Source organism: Sciurus vulgaris (assembly GCF_902686455.1).
Source record: "Sciurus vulgaris genome assembly, contig: HiC_scaffold_240_arrow_ctg1, whole genome shotgun sequence".
Lineage (NCBI taxonomy): Eukaryota > Metazoa > Chordata > Mammalia > Rodentia > Sciuridae > Sciurus > Sciurus vulgaris.
In genome coordinates this window covers 1-24,416 of record NW_027632816.1, presented here as the reverse complement: position 1 = coordinate 24,416, position 24,416 = coordinate 1, and the positions used below count along the sequence as shown (strand labels likewise).

The window sequence follows — 24,416 nt, the reverse complement described above, 5'->3', positions numbered from 1 at the left end:
CTGTTGTTGCAATTCACAGTTGGAAAGGGCAATGATAAGAGTTTCGTGTAGCTCTCAAGAAAGTCCATTGTTAAGTGTTTATATAAGACAGGCAGTAACCTGGGAAGAAGAGTTGGTGAAATATTGTGGTTATCTAGCATAAGAATTTCTTTCTTTCCTGAAGCTGTGCACCTGAGATCAAGGTCAGAGCTGACAGGACACTTGCACATAGTCTGCTCATGCAAATCATTGCCACAGCAGCTAAGCATCCTGTGTCCTTGCTCAGAAACATTCCCAAGCTGTGGGCATGCTACAGCTATGAGTTTATCAGAGACACCCAATTTCAGTCACTGCTCTCCCATCCTCTGTCACTGATCTCCACAGGTGGGGTTGGGCCCCATGGTGCCTCTTGTTGCTAGGAATGAAAAGAAAACTTGCATTAATTTCTCATTAACTGTTACACCAATGTGGTATGTCACTACCAAGCACACAGACTGCAGCTAGGAGCAGGGCACTTCCCTGGGTACATGCAGGGGCAAACCCACATGCCCCGGGTCCAATACCAGCAGTGTTCCCTTATTCTGCCTTACCTGCATGGGTCCCACCTGGCCCAAAGCACCCGGGCACCCTGTCCATGCAAGCCAGGCCTGAAAACCCCACCCTGAGTGAGAACTGAGATGCAGGTGTCTGCAGTGTCTGCCCCAGTTCCCTAGGGTCCAAGCCTTCATGGGAAGCTGCCAGACTAGTGCAAAATTGCAGGCAAGTGGGAGGGGGTGAGTTGGGGTGGGAATTACCTCTCTGGGCCATCTGCTCTGGCATAGGTGGCACATGTGAAGGAATCCTGAATCCAGAGCAGTGGCTACTGCCGAGGGAGAGGTGACAGTGAGCCATCACTCTTCTCAGCACTGGTTGGGGTGGGAGAGGGATGGTGGTGGCCACCAGGAATGGCCAGGCAATGCACATTTCCTGCAGGGCAGCCACTGCATCCCTGCCCACTCTGGCGCCAGGGCTCAGGGCCCTCTGTGTTTTGATGCTGCATGGCACACCATAAAGTAGCAGGCTGGGAAGGTTTTGGGGACCCTCCCTGCCGTGACCTGGTACCAAACCTAGCATGCTGGTGAGATGTGGGCAGCAAAATTCAGCCCTGGTGGTGGCAGATGTTGGGCGCTGCTGGCACTTCACTGCTGTTGTTCAGGGAGCTCTCGAAAAGTCAGTGTGTGCTTGACACTGAAGCCACAAGGGGGCACGGGCATGTTTGTGGGCCAGGTGAGGTAAATAGGGTTGGGGGCCACACGCTGGGAAGTCACCCGAGTGGCGTAGGGTTGGTGTAGGCCAGGTGGACTCTCCATCTGGGGTGGGCTCCGGAGCACAACATTGTGAGCTTCTGGGTCCCTTCCTTTTCCTCAGAGTCACTGGGTCAGGATTGAGCATCTCTTGGTCTGGAGGCTGTGGGTGGGTTAATGCAGTGTGCCTTTAATCCATGAGGCATCCATGAGAGAAAAACTGAGCTAGTGTGTGTGCACCATGTTGCTGCTTTTTTTTTCCTTAATCAAAGCCAAGAAAAACATTTGAAGCTGCAACCCCACCCTCTGCTCCTTCAAAGAATGCCAGAGACCCTTCCCATTACTCTGATTAATGGTGGGTTGACTAATGTTTGATTCTCAGTGCTGCAGATTTGTTAACTAAGGATGTCTGACATTTCGTGAACTTCAAATGTCAAGTGTCAGTCAAAGCAACCCACACTTTCAGTCCTCTTGTCCTCCATGTCCCCCAAGACCTGGTTCCCAATCCCAAGTGGGTGCTGTGTAATCCATGGAGTAAAACTTTCAGTATCCAGAACATTGCCAGTTCAGTGTTTCTCCCTCTGTTGACATCTGTTTAGAAAACAGAGGTGAGCTGTGAAATACAGAAGGAGTTGATTTCAAATGACCTTTTGAAAACGGAGATGCAATCTCTTGTGCAAGAGCTTTCAAACCTAAATCTGAATTTCCACCTAAACTTTGTCAAAACTGCTAGGTAGCATCTTCTTCCACAGAAATTTCCTCTTAAGAAAATGTTAAAACTTCTCTTTGGTGGAGTCTTGGAAATGCATGAGTAAAATTGTTTTGCTGCTAGGTTCTTTAGAAAAATTAACTGGAGTATATTCATTACATGTGTCCTGAAATACTGCCACACTAAGAAACTAGTTACTCTGAGTTTGATGGAATTTGCCATCATTGGCTCTCTTCTGTGTCAGGAGAAGTAGATTTAGGCGAGTCAGTGATTTTCATTTGATAATATTTTAAAGGTCTGAAGCCAATTATGGTCAGATAGTTTGACAACATAACTTTTAAATTAATGCATATCTTATGTTTTGGAGTCATTTTCTCCCTCAGGATTCCATAAATGCCTCCTTTCATGTTTTACTGCATGAAGACAAATTGCTCTACTTCTAGTTAACTCTTCCATTACTTATAAAAAGTTTATTTTATGTATCTCTGATTTTTGCTTAATGATTTAGTCTGTGAGAAAAGAATTGAATGATTTTTTAAAATGGAGTCTGTGGATTGAATAATTCATAGTCATTCTTGGATTTGCCATAATTGAAGGAAAAATTTTTGTTCATATTTTCCTGTATCATTAAATGTTCCATTAAAATATTAAGGGTTATGGAGGAAGGAGGGACTGTATAGAGGGAAAAGAGGGGTGGGAGGGATGAAGGAAGGAAAAAATAACAGAATGAATCAAACATTAAAAAAATATATTAAGTTAAATATTTTCAAGTATATATTTTTGTTTTCCTCCTGAACTTCTAAAGGAACATGATTTCAAATTCGTTAATATATAGAAAATAAATGTGCATGTATTTTTCATGTGAACATTGTGTACTGTGAAGTAATATTGAAGTGTATAATTAACACGAAGAAAACAATATTCATTGAGAATAACATGGATATACAAGTTTTGTTCCTGGAAGACAATTTTATGAACTATCTAGAAAGTATTTCTTGTGATTATTGCTTATTCATTTTTTAAATTTTTTTATACTTGTTTTACCAGACTTCTAAGGAAAATTTGGATAATTTTAGAATGATGATCACTTGATATCAGTTAAGTATGGTTCAACCTTTCAAAGTTTTATTTATTCAATTAGGGTAATTTTATTCTTAAACAATTGTAGATTTATATGGAGTTGTGTTAATAAAAGGAGAGACATGCTCTCATCATTTTATATAGAACCCCCCCATGGCTCACACTGTGACATTAAAGATGATATAGCTTAGATATAGACATTTTCTTTCACAAATACCCCTGATGCTGACCTTTGAGCCATACTTATTTTCTCCAGCTGCCCTCCCCACTATTCATGGCCACCATTAAGCCTTTTCTATTTTTATGAATTGACCATTTCAAAACTGTTTTACAAACAGAAATGTACTATGGAACCTTTACTGATTTAAAAATATTGTAATTTTGGTGATTCATTCAGTTTGTTATATCATAAGGGCTAACACATCTATAAGCATTCCACCTGAAAGCACCCAGAAACCACTCCTGATGTGGGAACTCATGCAAGAGATTTTATTAAGTGGACAGGCAGAGTGGACAGGTGAGAGAGAGGGAATGGCGGGGGAGCTATTCTTAGTGAAATTTCATGGGCTAATAACAATCTGACCAGTGACTGATGAGAAAGTTTGAGGGCTAACAATCTGAAGCAATGATTGACTAGAAAGTTCTCAGGCTAACAATCTAGGTTGTAAAATGGTGTGGAGGGGCAGAATAATGGTGGCAGTGAAATGGCAGATCTGATTCCAATATTCATCCCATTTTGTTTTTATAAATAGCAGGGGTGTGACAATGGTCCTTCTTCTGTAGCTTCTTCCTGCTGATGAGGGGTGAAGAGTCTCATTCCTGTAAAAAGGAAATTAGGGAGGGCTTTAGTGGGAGCAGAATTTTTGGAGTCAAATGTGTCAATAATGAATCACAGTTATTGGCTTTGGGTGTCAGGGGCTGGTAGTCTTGAAGGAGAAACAGCTGATTGACTGGTTGGTGAACTTGTGTATCTGATCTTGTAGGAATTCTGTAGGTAATTTAGCAGGCCTGGTCCTGTTTAGAAAGATCTGAAGGCCTTTAAATGACCAAAAGTTTCTGACCAAAAGTTTCTTTTAATGGTTATCAGGCAATCCTTCCTGCCTAAGAATCTCTTTTGTCGTCTCCAGTCTTATTTATTCTTTGGGTTAACACAAGTGGACATCTTAAGTTATATTTGATTATTGTTTCTTCTTTTAATTGCCCAGAAATGATTATGTTTTTGTTTTAACTGTTTTGCTAGTTGTTCAAGATCAAGCTGGTCAAACAGATCTTATTCCTATCTGCTATTAAGTGTCAACTGAGTTCCCACAGGGGACACTCATGAAAAACTTGAGAGCAGCTTATTAACTCATTTAGTGCCATTTGCTAGGTAGGATCTCTTTGATTAGGTGGCTTCCTTTGGTCTCATAGAAACAATTCACAGTAAAGCAACAAAACCAGGAGACAAGAGAGATAGGTCCCAAGCATAAATCCTATTTCTTAAACATTTTCTTTAGTTAAAAATTTTAAAAGGGGTAAAGGTATGTATGAAACAAGTTTCAGCTTGCTTATTCTCCACCTGAAACTACTCCACTTGGAGACCAAAAAACATGGATTTTTATTTCTCTGATGTGAGATAACTTATTTTTGTTACAAATCATACACTAAATCAGTAATATTTTGCTTGAGAAACAAGGGTTAAATAATTTTACAGTCTAATAAGTTTTAAATATGGGAACAACAATATTTAATTATCAAATTAAACTATCACATCTAATTATGAAAATTCAAAGTGAAATCAAATGGGTGTATTTGTTTTCGATGCATACATGTGCATCTGTGTAGCCACAAACACTTACAGGTAGGTTACATAGCTTTAACATACTAGCATGAGACACATGTGGAGGACACAGAGGGCAAAACATTTGTTGTTTCACTTTCAAGGTTAATGTGTAAGACAAGGAAAGGAAGCAAGGAGAAGGTAAGATTTTCACTCCCAGTTCATACCAAGAGACATACCAGGAATTTTCTATGAACTTGTGATCCTTCTTCCTCAGCCTCCTGAGACACAGGGATTTTAGATGTGTACCACTGTGCCAGGCTCAGATAATATCTTTAACAGCCTGCATAAGCTACAACTCATCTCACAGAATTTCAGTACTAATTCAACCGTTCCTTTCTACATACTGTTATTAAGAATTTGGACTCTTGTATACAAAAGGATTAAGACAACAATTTTTACACATCCAGATGGCAGGAGGGTAATCAAATATACAAAATAAAATTTTCTTTCTTAGAGTTGCATAAACTAACAACAGAATATTTCCACCATTGTCCCTACCTCTGTTGGAAACACTCAAAAAATTCATAATATAGAAAATCTTCCTCCTGATCCCCAGGGATATGATGAAGACCACCAATGGATGTGTAAAACCATGAACACTAACACAACTCCCAGTAATTTTTCCTAGCTTCAGTGTTTCCACAGAGTACTGGAGTTAATCCATTCTTAATGTTTTATGCCCTGGTGCCTCCTTTGCATCACTATCCTTATGCTTTGGGGCAATTATTAAATAAAACTAGATTATTTGATAAAAAATATGTGATACTGCAACAATATGATAACAAGGAGGTAGAATATACAGTTTGGAGACATTGGACCAAGGCATGATTTATGTCCTAAGTGGGATGGAAGATTTCATCCTGAGAGACTGAGTCATGTGCCCAAGGACACATGCCATGATGTATCAGAGACAGGATTTGAAACCATGCAGTCTGATTTCCAAGATCACATTCTGAGCTACCAATTTTATCATTGACTCTTTGAATATTTACTAGTTATATATTCCAAAAGATGTTAAGAACAGAAAAATAACAAAATTGTACTAAATCAGGGACATTTTTCATGAATAATTCAGAAATAATATTTTTAAAATTTTAATCAATAGACACTACTCAAAAATTCCATGGCTGTCACAATTATTTATTTCTTCACAAGGCCAAAAAATTACTAAATTGTATTCAGGGCATTTACAATTTGTTCAAGTTCATAAAGAGTGTACTAGATAATGGTCAAGCACTAAATAATTAGACAGTCAAATTACAATAAAGGATCAAAGATAAGTGAAATGCAGGTTACCAATGTCTCCTTTCTATTCAAATTTAATTCACATGAGTAATGTTTCATGTTGCTTTATACATATACAATTTTTAAATTTAACTGAAATTTAACGCAGTAAGTTTAACCCATATTTAGTGCTTCAAACAAGATTATGATTGCTCTTAATGGGGGGTGGGAGGGAGCCAAGAATAGAGGAAGGAGAGACTGTATAGAGGGAAAAAAGGGGTGGGAAGGTTGTGGGGAAGGAAAAATAACAGAATGAATCAAACACCATTACCCTAAGTAAATGTATGATTACACAAATGGTATGCCTCTACTTCATGTACAGAGAAACAAGATGTATCCCATTTGTTTACAATAAAAATAAATTTAAAAAGAAAAGCTATTGAAATAGAAAATAAAATAAAATTAAATTAAGAAAAAGTTATAAAAAGTAATGAGAGTGACTTAGTTGTTCAACGTACTTGGCATGATAGATTTGCAGAGAGAATACCAAATTCTACAAAGCACAGGTAAATGATAACTTAGATCACTAAATTGGACAATAATCACTTCTCAATGATTTCATAGATTGAAAGATAGGTGTTAAAAAGATCATGAGCACCGCCTTCATAAAGGTGATTTTCTAAACACCAAAATAACTCAGCACAGGCCATTCTTGAAATTGATGTATGCATTAAGTTATAGACCCCAACTATAAAATATACACATTGTGTATATCACCAGGACATAAATTATCTCTCAGAAATAAAAATTTTGTGTCTTCTAATAATGGGCAAATCTGTACTAAAAAAAGAAAGACCCATGCTCTCAAAAGCTAAGAAAATTCTAAGGATACCTCCTCACTTATAACCTTCCAAGGTAAAACATTGCAATACCATCAGCAAGCAATAAAACCAAGCATTAAAACATAAAGATTCATTCTGGGTGAAGCATAAACTATGTGCCTCAAAGATTATCTATTTTTAAGGTTCTAATCAGTCCACAGCAGATTTTTCCCCAGGGGGCTTTTTAATTTATAACTTTGCTAAGGGTGGAGCTGCACGTTTTCTCAACCAGGTTGTGGAGCTGAGTCTGTTATGTTCAAGTTTTACCCAAAGACAATGAATGCTATAAAGACAGGTTCCCCAGTCCCCTTCTCTCTTATCACTTTTCTTCCTCATGCCTCCCAAACTGTGACTCTGCTTTGCTGACTTATTCATTTCTTTTATATTGAATTCACTTCCTATTGATGCAGGACTCCTCATCTGCAGGGGGATCCCGAGTTCCATCCAGTGCTTGACAAAGATCTTCTGGAGGATGTTTGCAAAGGCTCATCCTAAAGGAAATTGCCAGATGTTTTGCTCCAGAGCATGGTGTTTTTTCTGCTGTGTTTTTCTGATAATATATTACTCATTTCAGTCTGAACAGATTGCCTAAGGGGACAAGGGGAATACAGCAAAAATTCCAGAAAATATTACCTACAATCTGAAAGACAATGGGTCTTTACCACTAACAAAGTTAAAAATAATTTTGCAACTGTGCAATGAGTCTCTGAAAGCCTCTGGAGAAAATAGTTATAGATCTGCCTTTGTCTCCAACAGGCTGGTTAAAACCTAATGATTTTTTTTGTTTTTTTTGTTTTTTTTTTTTTTTTTTTTTTTTTGTGTGGTGGTGGGGTAAAAGAATAAGGTTTCACAACATTCCTTCCTTCCTACAAAGAATAGGTCACCCCTATAATAAACGTTGGTGCACAATGCCCTGTTCTGGAAAAAAAGAGCTACATAAGACAATATAATCTATGCAGTAAAAAAACTTGGCCATGAGAACCACTGCGACCACTGCCCTCCTGTAGCCCTTAACTCAGCAATTTAGATATTAACCAGATGGACCTAGTAGAGATGGTCACATGAGATTACTTGTCTATTGCTTTAACCACAAGAGTAATAAGAAAAGTCTTAGGTCACATAGAGTTTAGATATTAAGGAAATAAATATTGTATTAGTTCATTGACTTAGATATTCTTAAAATGATTGTGATTAGGTAAGGACAATCTGTAAGGTTACTGTTTTCTCATAATCTGTCGGTTTCTTGTTAAGAACAATTTCTGCCTATGCTTTGGACACTTTGTTAATTTTATTAAACACAAGACTGCCATTATAGCCTGAAGAAAAATGTATATCAACCCAGCTTTCCTCAGAATAAAGTGGGAGTGATTGCACCTGAACTAGAGTCTGTGTCTTTCATTCTCCATCCATTGCCGACGGTGTCTCCCCACGCCCCGTTACCTGTGTGGAACCCATGGACTCCTGCTAGGGCTGGACCCTGGCACTCAACAAAGCTGGAATTGGCTGAAAGGTCTGCTTCCTGGTGGCCGCATGCCACCAGGCTCCCCTGATACCTTCACCCCAGTTGTACTCTTGTGCATCTTGAACATCTTATTTCTGTTCTTTTATGAATGTAGATTATTGGAGCATGCATCTCTTCTCTCTAGAATCTCCTCCTAGAAGGAGTTGTCCACTGACATGGTTTCAAGTACTCCCTTCACACAGAAGAACTGCATGTCTGTTTATCCAGTCCTAGCTTTCCTGTGAGCTCCAGACCTGTGTGTATGTAAATGTCCAGTTAATCATTCTGTGTAGTATTTTCATGTGTCTCAAAGCTATTTGAATCCAGATTTCTTAATTTTAGAGAAATCTATACCAAAGAGTTCAAATCAGGCCCTGACTCCACTCTACACCCAACACATCTTTAAGACCTGTCCATTCTCATTTTGACATAGCGTTTTGATGTGTCCACTCCCGTTCATTTCTTCTACCTGGTCTTAACCAAGGCTGCCAGTGCCAATGGAAAGGATATATCCAGAAACTTTTTAAGTATTATCTTCCAATTTGACTCTTGAATTTCATTATTCAAAGAGCAGTAAGATTTTCTTTTTTTTCAGTTTGAAACCATATTTTATTTTTAACATAGCTAGAAATATCCAATAACTATATATTTTTAAGCAGAGAACCTTCTTTTCCATCTTATATCATCATTAGCAGAAAAAAAGGACTTTTCAGGTTTTGAAATGATATTAAGAAAATGAAGACTATTTGTTGTATTTGTGGAACTTAAAAAGTCTAAAAGCACAAGACACATTTTCAGAAGAGTGATTTACTTTTACTCATTTATGGTAATATTCATAATATTCAAGTATAGTTAGGTCATGTATAATTAAAGTCAATCAAATAAGGAATCCAAGAAGAAAATCTTCTTGAGTTAAGCACAGCACAAATGAGATTTTTGAGAACACACATGAACAAAAAGAACACTGGCAAGCCCAAATCCAAGTACAAATGGTGCGTCTTTTTCAAGGATTTCAAAAGCATGCTCTATTAGCATACGACTTTTTCTCATTTTTAAAACAGATGCATTTCTGTCTACTCACGTACAGCAAAGGGTTAGAACCTGTATAAATATAAGATATCAGAAATATGCTACTTTATAAATGTATTTCAAGGAATTTTACCATTTCCTTTATCTTTGCAGGGACAAGAGGGAAAGAAACGTGGGGGCATGGTTGTAGTATTTAAGGAAGAGCTGAATACAATAATGACTCTTCATGGTGGCAACAACTCCATAATGCATAACCATGGCTCTCATCTATTTTATAATTCATGTTAGATCAAGCAGTTAGTTCCTTGTATGGTTATCAATTAACAAACCATATACTCTTCAAAGTACAAAGATCAATATGTGTAGAACACCAAACACTAAAAGGAATTCCCTCCTTCCAATGTTTTTAATATCACAATATTTCACCAGTGGAAGTCTAATAACATTTAAATAAGCAATCTCATGGCTAAGAAAGAACTACAGTTGTTATGGGTATTATTCCACAGTTAGGATATATATTACATTTTAAATTAACCTCAGCATTAAATATGCTTGCACAATTATGCTATAAATGATGATAGCAATGATGATGCTAGAGAGAAGATTATCTTTAGTTCCAGAAGGGGGGGAATCAACAAGCAGAAAGCAGACACAGTTGGTCACTTTCTGATGAGGAAAGGTAAACTTTAAACATAGAAATATAAAAAGAAAACTACTCCCTTATTTTCCCATGGTAGAAATAATATGAAACATTTATTCGATATATTGAACAACAACAGAGTTAAGTAATCCAAATCCACTGGGGCATAAAAAAAAAAAATCCCTCAACACAGTGTAAGATTTAAATGCAACCTGCATGAAGGTGCATGTCATATAAAATAGTAAGACTGCTGTTGCCTTACCAAGTACTTCCACTCCCTACCCAGGTTTAGAGTGAAATACTGGTGGTCCCAATAGTTTTATTGAAATAAATCACTTAAAAATATTTTAAAAGAAATTAAAATGCCTCAGTAACCATATATTCAACTGCAATTTTATCTATGTAAATTAGATTTACTTCTCACTAGTAAGTATTTCACTAACACTAGGGCAATGTATTTTCCTTACTTAGTATCTGCCTTGCCCAATATCAAAGAAAAAATTCAAAATGATTAGTAAAGAAAAATATAGGAAATAACACCCCCTTTTGTTTTAAATATTTTTAAGGATTAAAAAGTGTTTGAAGTTTGTAATTCCTAGTAGGAAAACATTATCTGAATGAATACCCTAATGGCAAACCATTGTAAAATGCTTCAATTGCATTTGCTGCAGAGGGGTAAAGATTATCTTCAAAGCACCCCAGCTCTCCTGATGAGGTCAGAGGTACACTGGTTTGTATTATTGTGACATCCATTAAATGATCTAGGTTGCTTTTCCTTCAGCAAGGGTTTTGTCAGGTGAGCATTATGCTTGACCTCCAAATTTGGCTGACAATTTACTGATAAGAGTCATAACCTTCAGGTTGCTTTGATATTGTGACATATTTGCTGGGTTCTGGGCCACATCCTGGAAAGGCACCATAACTTCTGGATCCTGCATGGCTGCAAGAACCTCTGGATCACTAAGAATTTTATTGAGCCCAGGCATCCCTGCCATTCCAGGCATGCCCCCTCCCACTCTAGGCATTCCTTCAGGAAAATTACCAGGCATTCCCCCAGGAAAGCCACCTGGAAAAGAACCAAACTGAGGTCCTGTTTGTCATCTGGCTTCCTCCCTCTGGGCTCTCTCATGCTCTTCTCGAGCCTTCTTAACCCTTTCAATTCTTTCTTTGATCTCTCACTCTTCACGTTTTCGCTCATATTTTCTCCAATGTTCAGCAATTTTCTGGGCCCTTGGTTGAACTTCTTTCAGCATTGCACTAGCATCATCATCATAATTCAGTTTACAGGCAAGGGCAAGATCATGGGCTGCTTCTTCCCAGTGGCCCAGAAGTCTGTGTGCTTTCCCTCACCACTTATAAGCTGAGCTGAATCAGGATTTATTTCAATGGCTCTGTAACAGTCTCGAATGGCAGCATTTGGCTTCTGTAACTTGATAAAGGCACTGGCTCTCTTGGCATATAGAATGGCCAAGCAAGGTTTTAGCTTGGTAGTATCTGTGAACAAGTCAATGGCTTTCTGTAGCTCACCAGATGCTTGGATCCTGCTTACACATTTTCAGGAAGACTGGGAGCTTACTCACTTTGTGGGGATCCATGGTGGTGGAGAGGCAGGCGGAGGTGGCTGCGGCCTGTTCCCAGGCCTGGGCACTGGCTCAGCGTGACCCTGCAGAAGGGGGCGGATGCCGAACAGACTAGAACCTCCCCAGCCGCTGGCTCCTCCCCCCAATGGCCTCGTGACCCCGGGTCCTTCGCTGGCCCAGATTTTCTTAAACCAAATCATATCTTAACACTCCACCTGGAAGAATCCAAAACTGTTTCTCACAAAACAGAGCCAGGTAACCATGGCCCTGCTCCTCTCTCCTGGGACACCCTCCTACTAGCAATGCAGCCACTCTGGCTTCCTTTCAGTGGCAGCCCCTTTCTTTTCATTTGCTTGATCCATCATCTCCTTGGTTATCTCTGCATTTTCATCTCCCATTTCTTGAGGGGCATCAGTGTCTGGTTCAATTACACCTTCATTGTCAATTTCCAGATCACTTTCCTCACTTGATGGCTCATCTCTCTTTATGTTTTCCTCTATCTTCTTGCTATCTGTTTTTTCTTCCTTGATATTTTCTTCTGATTTAGATTTATGAGTAGCAGGTGGCACTTGGAATTCACCAGACTCCTGTCAACCTTAGGTCCAAATGTTTGCCAAATATTTAGCCCCATCTCTTTGTGTCACTGGGTCCTCCTTCAAATTTTGGTATAAATATTTTATCCTTAGACAGGGCTTCTCTGATCATTTGATTGCATTTATATGTGTGTTTTGCTCATGTTTCCCATTGTACTTTTATCAGACTGTGAATTTAGTGAGAACAGGAACCTTGTGGAATGTGACATAAAGGAGGCATCTGACAAATACCTGTTGAAGGAAGGACTGCCTTTTCTTCACTTCAAAGAACTCAGGCCAGAAGATGAACCAATGAAATGACTCAGTGTAGTATAATGATGACCAGCTAAAGGGAAAAGGAAAGTAAGAGAGCTGACTTCAGGCCATGGATGTTGTCAAAAGGCAATGCACTAAATATTACTTCTGTATTATTTAATACAGAATTATTTGTTTCAGAATGGACAAATCATTGAGTCAAAGCCTCATAGTTTCTGCAGCAAGAGAAGAGTTATAAATGGGAATGGCTACAAGTGGGAACAGGGTTTTCTTTCAGAATAAAGAAAAATTTCTGATAGGCAGTGGTGTATGTGCACAACAGTTTGGATGTATTAATCACCTAGAAGTGGAACAGAAAACTTCACAAATCAATTTCATGGTGGTAAGATCACACCTCAATAAAGTTGTTATTTTAAAAAAGCACATGCCCTTCAACAAATGAATGGATAAAGAAAACCTGGTATATATACACAATGGAATACTATTCGGCCATAAAGAAGAATAATATTATGGAATTTGCAAATAAATGGATGGAACTGGAGAATATCATGCTAAGTGAAATAAGAAAAGCCCAAAACACCACAGGCCAAATGTTTTCCCTGATAAATGGAGAATGATATATAATGGGGGTGGAGGATGAGAGAAGAATCAGGAAACTTTAGAATATGTAGAAGGAAAAGAGAGGGAGAGGACACAAAAAATGGTGAAATGAGGCAGGCATTACCTTTGTACTTGTATGATTTTACAAATGGTATAAATCTACATTGTGTACAACTATAGAAATGAAATGATGTACACAATTTGTTTAAAAGGAATCAAAATGCTGTCTAAAAAATTAAAAGCAAAATAAAAAAATTTAAAAGTACATAAGATGAACTGCTGTGAGGCAGTTATAGCCCACTCAGTAGAACACAAGTCCTAAAGAGTGGTTCCATTTTATCGATCTTTTATCTGCAGAACCTACTACAGAGGTGAGACTTACACACTGAATAAAGACCATCATTGAAGCAAATACTCAAACCATTATATCTAGTTAGCCTTTGGTCACTCTGATTACAGGAAAGCATGAGACCTCATGAGACACAATTTTCCAGATAAAAAAATTGGTAATTCACAAAAGACTCCCAAATTTGTGCCATTATTTGATAATTATGCACACATACACAAGTTCTATGTGGTGGACAGTCCAGCTCACTATCCCTGAACTTCACAAAGGGAGAAAAGAAACTTCCTAGAACTTAGCAGTCTGCACTGGAACCTGACTGCAAAAGGCATCACAACACCAGAGGCCTGGCACAGAGTGCCTTCTGACACATGGCCACTTGTATCAAGTGGAGAGGAATCGTGTCACAAGCATTCTCAAAAATGACCAGAAAGTTCATTCAAAGTCTGAGGTTCATCCCAAGATCCACCTTTAACATGTAATTTGGCTTTAATTCACCTAATCATTTTCTTTCCTTATCCAGTTATCCACAACATCTGTTTGATAAAACTTCCTCTGCTTTCCTCCATAGTATGCCATGTAGAATGAGAGTAGTACTGCAGAAAAGTGAGAAAAGTGTTTGACTGCACATCATTTGATTGGGTTGCATGTCTCCCAATCCTTCTTCCAGTTTCCATTCTCCAAAGGAACTGCCACCACATTCAGTCCATACCAGCACATCAAACACAAAGATACACAATGGAATATTATTCAGTCACAAAGAAGAATAATATAATGGCATTTGCAAAGAAATAGATGGAATTGGAGGCTATTGTGCTAAGTGAAATAAGCCAATACCAAAAATCCAAAGGCCAAATATTTTCCCTGATAAGTTGATGATGATATATATGGGGGTGGGGGAATGGGATGAGAGAAGAATGGAGAAACTTTAGATTATACAGATGAAAATGAGAGGGAGGATGGGGGTTATGAAAATGGTGGAATGAGAAAGACATCATTGCTCTATGTGAATGTACGATGACACAAGTGGTATGAATCTACATCGTGCACAACCATAGAAACAAAAATATATACCCCATTTGTGTACGATGAATCAAAATGCAGGCTCCAAAAATTAAAAAAAAAATAATTAAAAGATAAGATATTTTCATGTTAGACAGTTGTAATACTGCTGTGTACTCACTTTACATGTAAAAAATATAATCCCCAAAACATTAAGTTAGAACTTTCTAAAATCAGAAGAAGATTGAGGAGGATCTCTGGATCTCAAGGTCACTTTTCTCACTCTAACCCAGTATTCTCTCCAAACATATTCAGATTGCACACACTTCCATTCACTCTGTGACAGTAATGTGCCTCATCCACTTTCAAGGACTGTACATCTGTGGGCATCCATCCTATACATGAATGGCCAAATACATCAGCTGTTGCATTCAACTTTGAGTGGCCTACCTTTTGTCTTTAACACACTTCTCCCTGCCCATGCCCAAATGATTTCCTTTTTTCTTTTATTCTTTTCTTTTCTTTTCTTTTTCTTTTTTTTTCTTTTTTTTTTTTTTTTTTTTTTTCTTTTTCTTTTTTTTTTTTTTTTTGGTGCTACGGATCAAACTCAGGGCCCTGTGCTCGTAAAGCAAGCACTTTACCAACTGAGCTATCTCCCCAGCCTGATTTCCTTTTTTCAATCTACAAGCTTCTGGCAGACCTGACCAAGAAGAATTCAAATGCCTGGCATGAGGTACACATCACCTTGAGCTCAAACTATAGCTTTTTCTTGGGTTCCTTTTCCAGGGATGAGAGAATAGCCTCACCTCACATTCCTTATATATGAGAATGAAACTTTGGTGGCCAATATTTCTCCCCAAACACCTGGGAAAACAAGAGATATAATCAGATCACCATGATGAGCACTCTTTTAAGTGCCAGTATAAACTGAATCCCAGTAATCTTTAGCTCTTCCTTAGATGTGACAGGCATCATGAGCATTATCAGAAGGTGTGCCTACGGGCCAAGGCTAGGTCTGGATTCAACCACATAGTCTTCCAAAATCTTCCCAGCTCCCTCTTATAACATGTTCCTTGCCAGGACCAAAACACATTTGCCTTTTAGGGAGTTGTTTTAAGAGTAAAGTTTCATAGATTACATGAGCATAATTAGCTACTTAAATGAGTGAGTGAACAAATGATGAAGTGACCTGTATCTGACACTGAAAGTCCAACAAAGAAACTGATAAAAGTCACTCATTTTTGACTAGGTAATGAACTGCACATGAGATGCACAGTTGTGATGCCTCCCTCATTACCCAAGCAATATTAGAATGACTTGAGTTTTCCAAGAACATTGTCACCATTGGAGAAGGGAAGGGAAGTGCCAATGGGGCACAGTCTGTAACAGTTTTCAGAGGTAGGTAAGACTAAGCAAATACTGAAAATTTATTTTGCAAAGCCTACCTAAAGACAGTTCTGAAAGAGATAAGGAGCAGGTGACTGAATATTAATGTATGCTCATTTGTCTAATTAGAGTGTAATCAGCAGAGGTAGGCATGGAAATAATAATGTCAACATCATGTTTACTTTGCAGGTGAAAGTATGTTTCCCCACATAAGATTTTATTCAACAAAAAAATACTGGCAGTCATAACTCCAAGGACTTATGAGAGCAACTACTACTAACTTCATTTGAAGTATCCCATTATCTCAACTTTGTTCAGCATAGTAATATGACTTGCCCAAGGTAACAAAGCCACTATCTCAGGGTTGAGAATGATGTCTTCTGTCCAGTGTACTTCTGACCATCTTCACAGAAGTCATATGCTATCTTACTTATTTACTTATTAATTCAAGAAATACTTATCTACTCATCTGATAAATATTCACTGCTTAGTATGGGCAAGCACTATGGTTAAGTTGTTGAGCCATTTCTTTGCCTCCAGGGATTACAGTTAGTACAATTAACCCAGGATTGCAATGAGTATAAGTAGATAAGGCAGCAATAAAGAAGCATTATTTTACAATATGTAATATAAGCACTTAACATGCTCCTTGTTTATGACTATTGCCATTTCAAAACATTACATGGACACAAATTTAAGAGTTCAAAAAGAGAAACGTATGTTTCAACTAACACATTCCAGGATTGCTAACTTCAGAATTTATTGCTCATTAAACCTCTCATTTAATTATCCTAGTTTAAATTAAAGCATTTAGTAGAGTTGGTGAAATGCAATTATGAGCAACTGACTTAATATACAAAATAGGTTAATATTTCTTAAGATATGCCTTATTGTCACTAGATCTGTGCATGTAAAACAAAGTGACATTTTATTTCAAGTGAAAAATTGGTACACAGAATATTAAACTGTTGCCATTAAACACTACATTGTCAACTAAAAAGAAACCCAATCATTTTTAGAGTTTACCATTCTATGGCTATTCAATTTGCACAGAAACAATTCCTGACCTGACACATACCTTCAACAGAAGCAGAGCTTCAGTTGACTGCAGACACAAAGAGAAGATACTAAAGACCTCAGTCACTTCAACTCCACCAGTGAATGATGAAGAACTCAATCTTAACCATTAATCTACTGCTAAGCATGTCCTTGACCTGGTCAAACACTGCCTGTGAGACAGATTTTCTCCTGCCTCCTGACAATGTCTAAAAAATATGAAATTCTTATAATATCTTGGACACTGAGGCTTTCACTATGCACTGTGGGATTCTATGTAAAGCACTGGAGAGGCAACTGAGTTAGCAGGCTAAACACTGTTTTTTGAACCAGCTGACAACGCATTAGAAGAAATGCCAGAGGTTTAGAATGTAAATAGTCAAACTGACCTGTGAAATAAAGTATAGAATAAGGAGTGAAATCAAAGAAAAATAACAGAAAGGAAAGATCACCTCAATAAAGAATTAGAAATTGTGAAAAATTACCAAGCATAAATCCTTGAAAGGAAGGAATCAATAAACCAAATTCACATTCAATAGAAAGCATCACCAACAGCCTACACCACTTGGAAATTGAAACCTCAAACAAAGAAGACAAAATATATAGCCTTAAAAATAAAGTCAACCACACAGAGATGAGAAGAAACCATGAACAGAACTTCTAAGAAATATGGGATAACATGAAAATACCAAATTTAAGATTTATCAGACTAGACAAAGGCATGGAGATAAAAACCTTAGGAATGCACAATCTTTCAATGATGTCATAGATAATTTCCCAAATCTAAATAATGATAGGGGAAATCAAAAACAAGAGACTTACAGAACCACAAGTGGACACAATTACAATTACAATTAAAGATAACTGCATTGAGCTCATTCATTGAAAGAATTATAGGTCAACAAATATATTAGCTAACTTTACATCTCAAATCACTAGAAAAAGAACAGATCAACACCAAAATAGTAGAAGACAGGAAGTAATTAAAACCAGAGCTGAAATCAATGAAATTGACATACACACACACAAAAAAAAAAAAAAAAATGAAAAGATTGAGAAAATTAAACATTGGTTCTCTGAGAACATAAATTGATAAACCCTTAGCTGCATATTGAAGTGGAAAAGAGAGAAAACCCAAATTACTAAAATTCATGATGTAAAGGGATTATCATGATGGACACTACTGAAGTACATAAGAAAATAAAATTGTTTTGAAAATGTATACTTCAATGAAATAGAAAATCTTGAAGACCTTGAAAAATTTCTAGAGATAAATAAAGTACCCAAACTGAATGAAGAGGACATGAACAATGTAAAAAGACCAATAAAAATAATAAAATTGAAGAAACTATCAAAAGTCTACCAACCAAGTGAAGGCACGTACCAGAGATGGATTTTCACATGACTTCCACAATGCCTTTGAAGAAGAATTAACACCAATACTCCTAAAATTATACCATTAAATAGAAAAGAAGAGAACCCTTCCTAACCCATTCTATGAGTATCATGTTGATACAAAAAAAAAGACAAAGTCACATGAATGAGTGAAAACTTCAGTCCCTGTTGAACCAGACCCAAAAATTCTTTAAAAATTTCTGTCAAAGCATATACAAAAACACATTAAAAAGATGGTGCACCACAATCCAATGGATATCTTGCCAGAGATGCAAGTTTAGTTCAACATTTGAAATCAATAAACATAATTTATTCCATCAACATACTTAAAGAAGAGAATCATATGGTCATCTCAAAAAATGAAGAAAATACATTAAACAAAATGCAGATTCATTCATATCTAAAACACTGGAAGAACAAGGGATAGTAGGAATGTAGCTCAACATTGTGAAAGTCTTCTACGTTATGCTGAAGGATAACATCATTCTAAATAGAGAAAAAAATGAAGCCTTTCCCATAAAAACTGGAAAAGAACATGAATGCCCTCTTCCACCAATTCATTTTGACATAGTCCTTGAAATTCTAGCCAGAGCAACTGGAAAAATGAGAGGAATTAAAGGGATATGAATAGGAAAATAAGAATTTAACATATCATTATTTACTAAAGACAATCCCACATTTAGAAGACCAAAAGCTCCATCAGAAAATTTCTACACCTAATAAAGAAATTCAGAAAAAGAGCAGGATATAAAATCAAATGCATTTCTATACATCAGTGAAGGCACAGAGACAAACTCAATAAATAGGATTTTCTCATATTATATTAAAGCACCAAAAACATACATTGAAAAAGGGAAAGTCCACTAAAGAATGGTGCTGGGGAAAATGGAAATTCATATGTAGCAAAATGAAATGAAAGTCTATCTCTAACCATGTGGAAAAATCAACTCAAAGGTGAGTATAGATATAGGCACTACAACAGAGATCCTACAATTAATAAAATAAAAATTTGGACCAAATATGCACAAAATCAGCTTAGAAATTGAACTCCTTAACAAGTATCCAAAAGAACAAGAAGTAAAATCAAGGAACCATAAATGGGATGGACTCAAAATAAAAATCTTCTCAGCAAAGGAAACAATCTGTAATGTGAAGAGAGTGCCTAGAGAATGGAAGAAAATCTTTACCATATACACATTAGATAAGGTGATAATCTGCAGGATATATAAAGGACTCAAAAAACTTAACACCAAAAATAACCCAATCAATAAACTGGAAAATGAACTGAACCAACAATTCACAGATGAAAAATTACAAATGTTCAACTAACATAAAAATTGCTCATCATTTCTAGTAATTAGAGAAATGCAGCTCAAAACTACTTGAAGATTTCATCCCACTCCTATTACACTGAGAATTTATAAAAAATAAAACAAAAAATGTTTCATTGAGGATGTGTGGAAAAAATGTACACTCATACATTGCTACTTGTTCTACAATTTGATATAACCAGTCTGGAAATTTTATTAAGATTTCTCAGAAAAGTCAGAATGAAACTACCATTTGACCCAGGTATCCCACTCACTGGTTTACATACAAAGGATTTAAAACCAGCATACTACAGTGACTCAGCCACATCATTGTTTATAGCAGCTCAGTTCACAATAACTAAACTAGGGAACCAGCCTAGATGCCCTTCAACATATGCATGGATAAATGAAATGTAGTATATAGAGACAATGGAATGTTATTCAGTCTTAAAGAAAAAGGAAATTATGGCATTTTCTAGTAAATACATGGATGTAGAGAATACCACAATAAGTGAAATGAGTCAAACCCAAAAAAACTAAAGGCCAAATGTTTCCTCTGGCAGCCAAATGCTGATCCATAATGGGGGAAATTGGAATAAAGAGTCTTTGGATTATGCATAAGGTAGTGAGGGGAAAGGAATCAATGTGAGGAGGATAATGACAGTGAAATGATCTGGAAATCATTACCCTGAATACATGTGTAATTACATTACCTTTGTGTCTGCAATACTTGCAGTCTGTGGAAGGAGAATCTGTACTCCATTTGTGTACAATTTGTCTGAATGCATTCTACTGTCACATATAACTAATTGGAAATAATTAAAAACAATTTTTGACAAATAAATGTTTGCCACACTTTTTATTTGTTGGACTTCTTTTCTGTATGATTTCTCTGCTACAGAGGAATGTGTACTTTTCCATTAAAAGCTTCATCACATTTTTGCATTTGTAGTGCTTCTTCTTAGTGTGATTTCCCTGATGGTGAATTAGTCATGCTTTTTTATTTAAAGTTTTTCCACAATCTGAACATTCCTAAGGCTTATCACCAATATGAATTCCCTGATGTCGAATAAGGTTTGATTTTACATTAAAAACTTTGCCACATTCTTTACATTGGTAGGGCTTTTCTCCAGTATGAATTCTGTGATGGTAAAAAAGGTACGATTTGTCATTAAAAGCTTTGTTGCATGTTGTACATTTGAAGGGTTTCTCTCCTGTATGAATTCTGTGGTGTTTAGTAAGGTGTGTTCTTTGATAGAAAGCTTTGCCGCATTCTTTACATTGGTAGAGCTTATCTCCAGTATGAATTATCTGGTGATTAGTAAGGCCTGATCTTCCATAGAAAGCTTTGCCACATTCCTTACATTGGTAGGGCTTCTCTCCAGTATGAATTCTCTGGTGTTGATTAAGGCATGTTCTTCGATAGAAAGCTTTGCCACATTCTTTACATTGGTAGGGCTTCTCTCCAGTATGAATTATCTGGTGTTGATTAAGGCATGTTCTTTGATAAAATGCTTTGCCGCATTCTTTACATTGGTAGAGCTTATCTCCAGTATGAATTCTCTGGTGATTAGTAAGGCCTGATCTTCGATAGAAAGCTTTGTCACATTCTTTACATTGGTAGGGCTTCTCTCCAGTATGAATTCTCTGGTGTTGATTAAGGCATGTTCTTTGATAGAAAGCTTTGCCACATTCGTTACATTTGTAGGATTTCTCTCCAGTATGAATTATCTGGTGTTGATTAAGGCATATTCTTTAATAAAAAGCTTTGCCACATTCTTTACATTGGTAGGGCTTCTCTCCAGTATGAATTCTCTGGTGATTAGTAAGGCCTGATCTTCAATAGAAAGCTTTGTCACATTCTTTACATTGGTAGGGCTTCTCTCCAGTATTAATTCTCTGGTGTTGATTAAAGCATGTTCTTTGATAGAAAGCTTTGCCACATTCTTTACATTTGTAGGGTTTCTCGCCAGTATGAATTCTCTGGTGATGACTAAGGACTGATTCTTCCTTAAAGAGTTTGTTGCATACTGTGCATTCATATGGCTCCTCACCTGTATGAATTTTTTGATGGCAAATAAAGTGTGATTTTGTACTAAAAGCTTTGCCACATCGTTTACATTGGTAGGACTGCTCTCCAATATGAATTCTCTGATGGCAAATAAGATGCCAGTTGACATTAAAAGCTTTGTTGCATGTTGTGCATTTGAAGGGTTTCTCAACTGTATGAGTTCTGTGGTGTTGACTAAGGTGTGATCTTTGACAGAAAGCTTTACCACATTCTTTACATTTGTAGGGCTTCTCTCCAGTATGAATTCCCTGGTGGTGACTAAGGTCTGATTTTCCCTTAAAGGCTTTGTTGCAGGCTGTACATTTGTAAGACTTCTCTCCTGAAAGGATTCTTTGATGACAAATAAGGTTTGATTTTACATTAAAAGATTTGCCGCATTCTTTACATTGGTAGGGCTTTTCTCCAGTATGAATTCTCTGATGGCAAATAAGGTATGATTTGTCGTTAAAAGCTTTGTTGCATGTTGTACATTTGAAGGGCTTCTCTCCTGTATGAGTTCTGTGGTGTTTAGTTTAAAAAATTAAAGTTTAAAAATTAAATTAAAGTTTAAAAAATTAATTAGTAGAGTGGGATGAATATATTTTGTATATATAACAGGAAATTATAACAGAGTAAGCAATGTCAGGACATCAGCAGTGTAGCAGACTAGTAAACTGAGGCCATCATTACTTCAGAAACACGTTACATAAAAATTTACAGTAACAAATATGTTGTAAAAATCACATAAATTATTGTAAAGCACACAATATCAAAGATGACTATATTTCTACAGAGAGCAATAAATTATAGGGAAGGAATGTATAGTACTTCTATCAACCAAACTCTTTCCTCCTTTCTTATATAGCATTGTGCAATTAGCAAAAAAAACCTACAAGCTGTGTTCACTCTTGGTAGAATAAGGGAAATATGAAACATACACCAACATTTCTGGCTTCCTTGAAGACTGTGTGAAAACTGGTTTCTGTCTCCCAAGACACAGGTATCTGGAATTACCAGGTAGATTTTGGATTCTAATATAATGGATATTCAATGAGTTTTAAGAGGGTAAGAAATCTTAAGAAATATGAACAAAATATTAACAGAAAAATATGTGTGTCCAGAAGATTCTACATGAAAACAAACTTGAGAGAAAATAAGACCCTTGCACACCCTATGTCAATATTGCTTAGATGAAGCCAACACATGAAAATGAATACTGATAAATTGCATTTTTAATATCTGTGTTATTTCTTGATTTGTTTTTTTGAAAAACTCAACTTTGTGTATTTACTAAATATATCACTGTATTTTAATATATATTTTACAAGGTGATATGACACATGTAATATTAATAGCACAAATATCATTTTGTATAGTTATCAGCTTTGTTCTTACAAATATTTGCAATATACAAAAGTTACAAATATTTATTCTACTAGTATTTATCAAGAATATGTTACATAATAGTCACCATGTGGTACAACAAAACTCTTGACCATGTTTTGTCCATTGTAATGAAAATTTGTAGGCTTTGGGTAACACTATGCCAACACTCCACAAAACACAGTACCTGGTGACCACATTTATACTCTCTGAATTTCTAACTTTCATATGTGAATCAGATTCTCCTGCAAGTGACTTTCTCTGTATGCTCCATTTCACATAAGGTAGAATGTTGCATAATAACCCCATATCACTTTAAATGACACTACATTTTATTTTACAGCAAAATACTAATAGTATGTAAATACCATGGTTTTACTCATATAAACATTGATGGGCATACAGATTTATTCTATAAGTTGACTACTGAGAACCATGCTTACACTGAATTCAAATACTGTAGATACGTTTTCAATATGCTGAATTAATTTCTGATGGATACAAATTTTGTACTGGCATTTCTGGATCTTGAGGTCATTTTACATTTATTTATTTTTTATATGTTGTGCTTGGGATTAAGCCAAAGTGTGCTATACAACTCAACTCCAACACAAGCACTTAAAAATTATTTGAGACATGTCATTTCTTACTTTCTGTGACCTGCCTCAAACTTGAAATCTTTTTGAATGTTTTCCCAATTTGCTGGGACTTCAAGCATGTAGCTTGAAACTGTACTTGACTATTTTTAATTGATTTCAAAACTTCCACATATTTCATAAAATCTCCATAATCTACTGTTGACTGTTTTTCAAATGTACAAAACAATTAAAAATAGCACCACACAAAACGATAAAGTAAATGAGGTATTAATCAAAGTAATAAATGAAAACATTACAAATTGAACATTAGATTAGTGAGTTATGAATTGCCCAAAGAAAGCTAAATAACCATTTAAAGGAAGTATAGTGAGCTAAATTCAGAGAAAGTTGTTGACATAAATAAGCAGAAATTTTGTATGTGAAGAATTCCTTAAGGGAATGTGTGTGAGAGAGGCAGGCATGGTGAACAAATCTGTAATCCTAGCAACATGATGGAGGCTAAACATGTAGGACCATGAGCTCAAAGCCAGTATTAGCAACTTAGTAAGATCCTGTGAAAAATAAAAAAAAAACTATAGAATATATATAAAGGGAAAGGGGAATAAAAATATATAAAGGGAAGTGTGAGAGGAATCAAAGCATGCCCCTATGAAATGCAGTGAACCAAGTGTTAAAATATTAAGCAAATTAATAAAAACAAAATATAAGAAATATAG

The 24,416-nt window shown here is 36.4% G+C and overlaps 1 pseudogene across 1 annotated transcript; it reads right to left on the bottom strand.

Moving 5' to 3' along the window:
- Window positions 1-10,951: 10,951 nt before the first annotated feature.
- LOC306652488 (hsc70-interacting protein-like) lies at window positions 10,952-12,315 on the bottom strand (annotated as a pseudogene). Its single transcript has 2 exons — window positions 12,041-12,315; window positions 10,952-11,689 (listed from the first exon to the last, which is right to left on the bottom strand). The product of its transcript is annotated as a hsc70-interacting protein-like (transcript).
- Window positions 12,316-24,416: the final 12,101 nt, after the last annotated feature.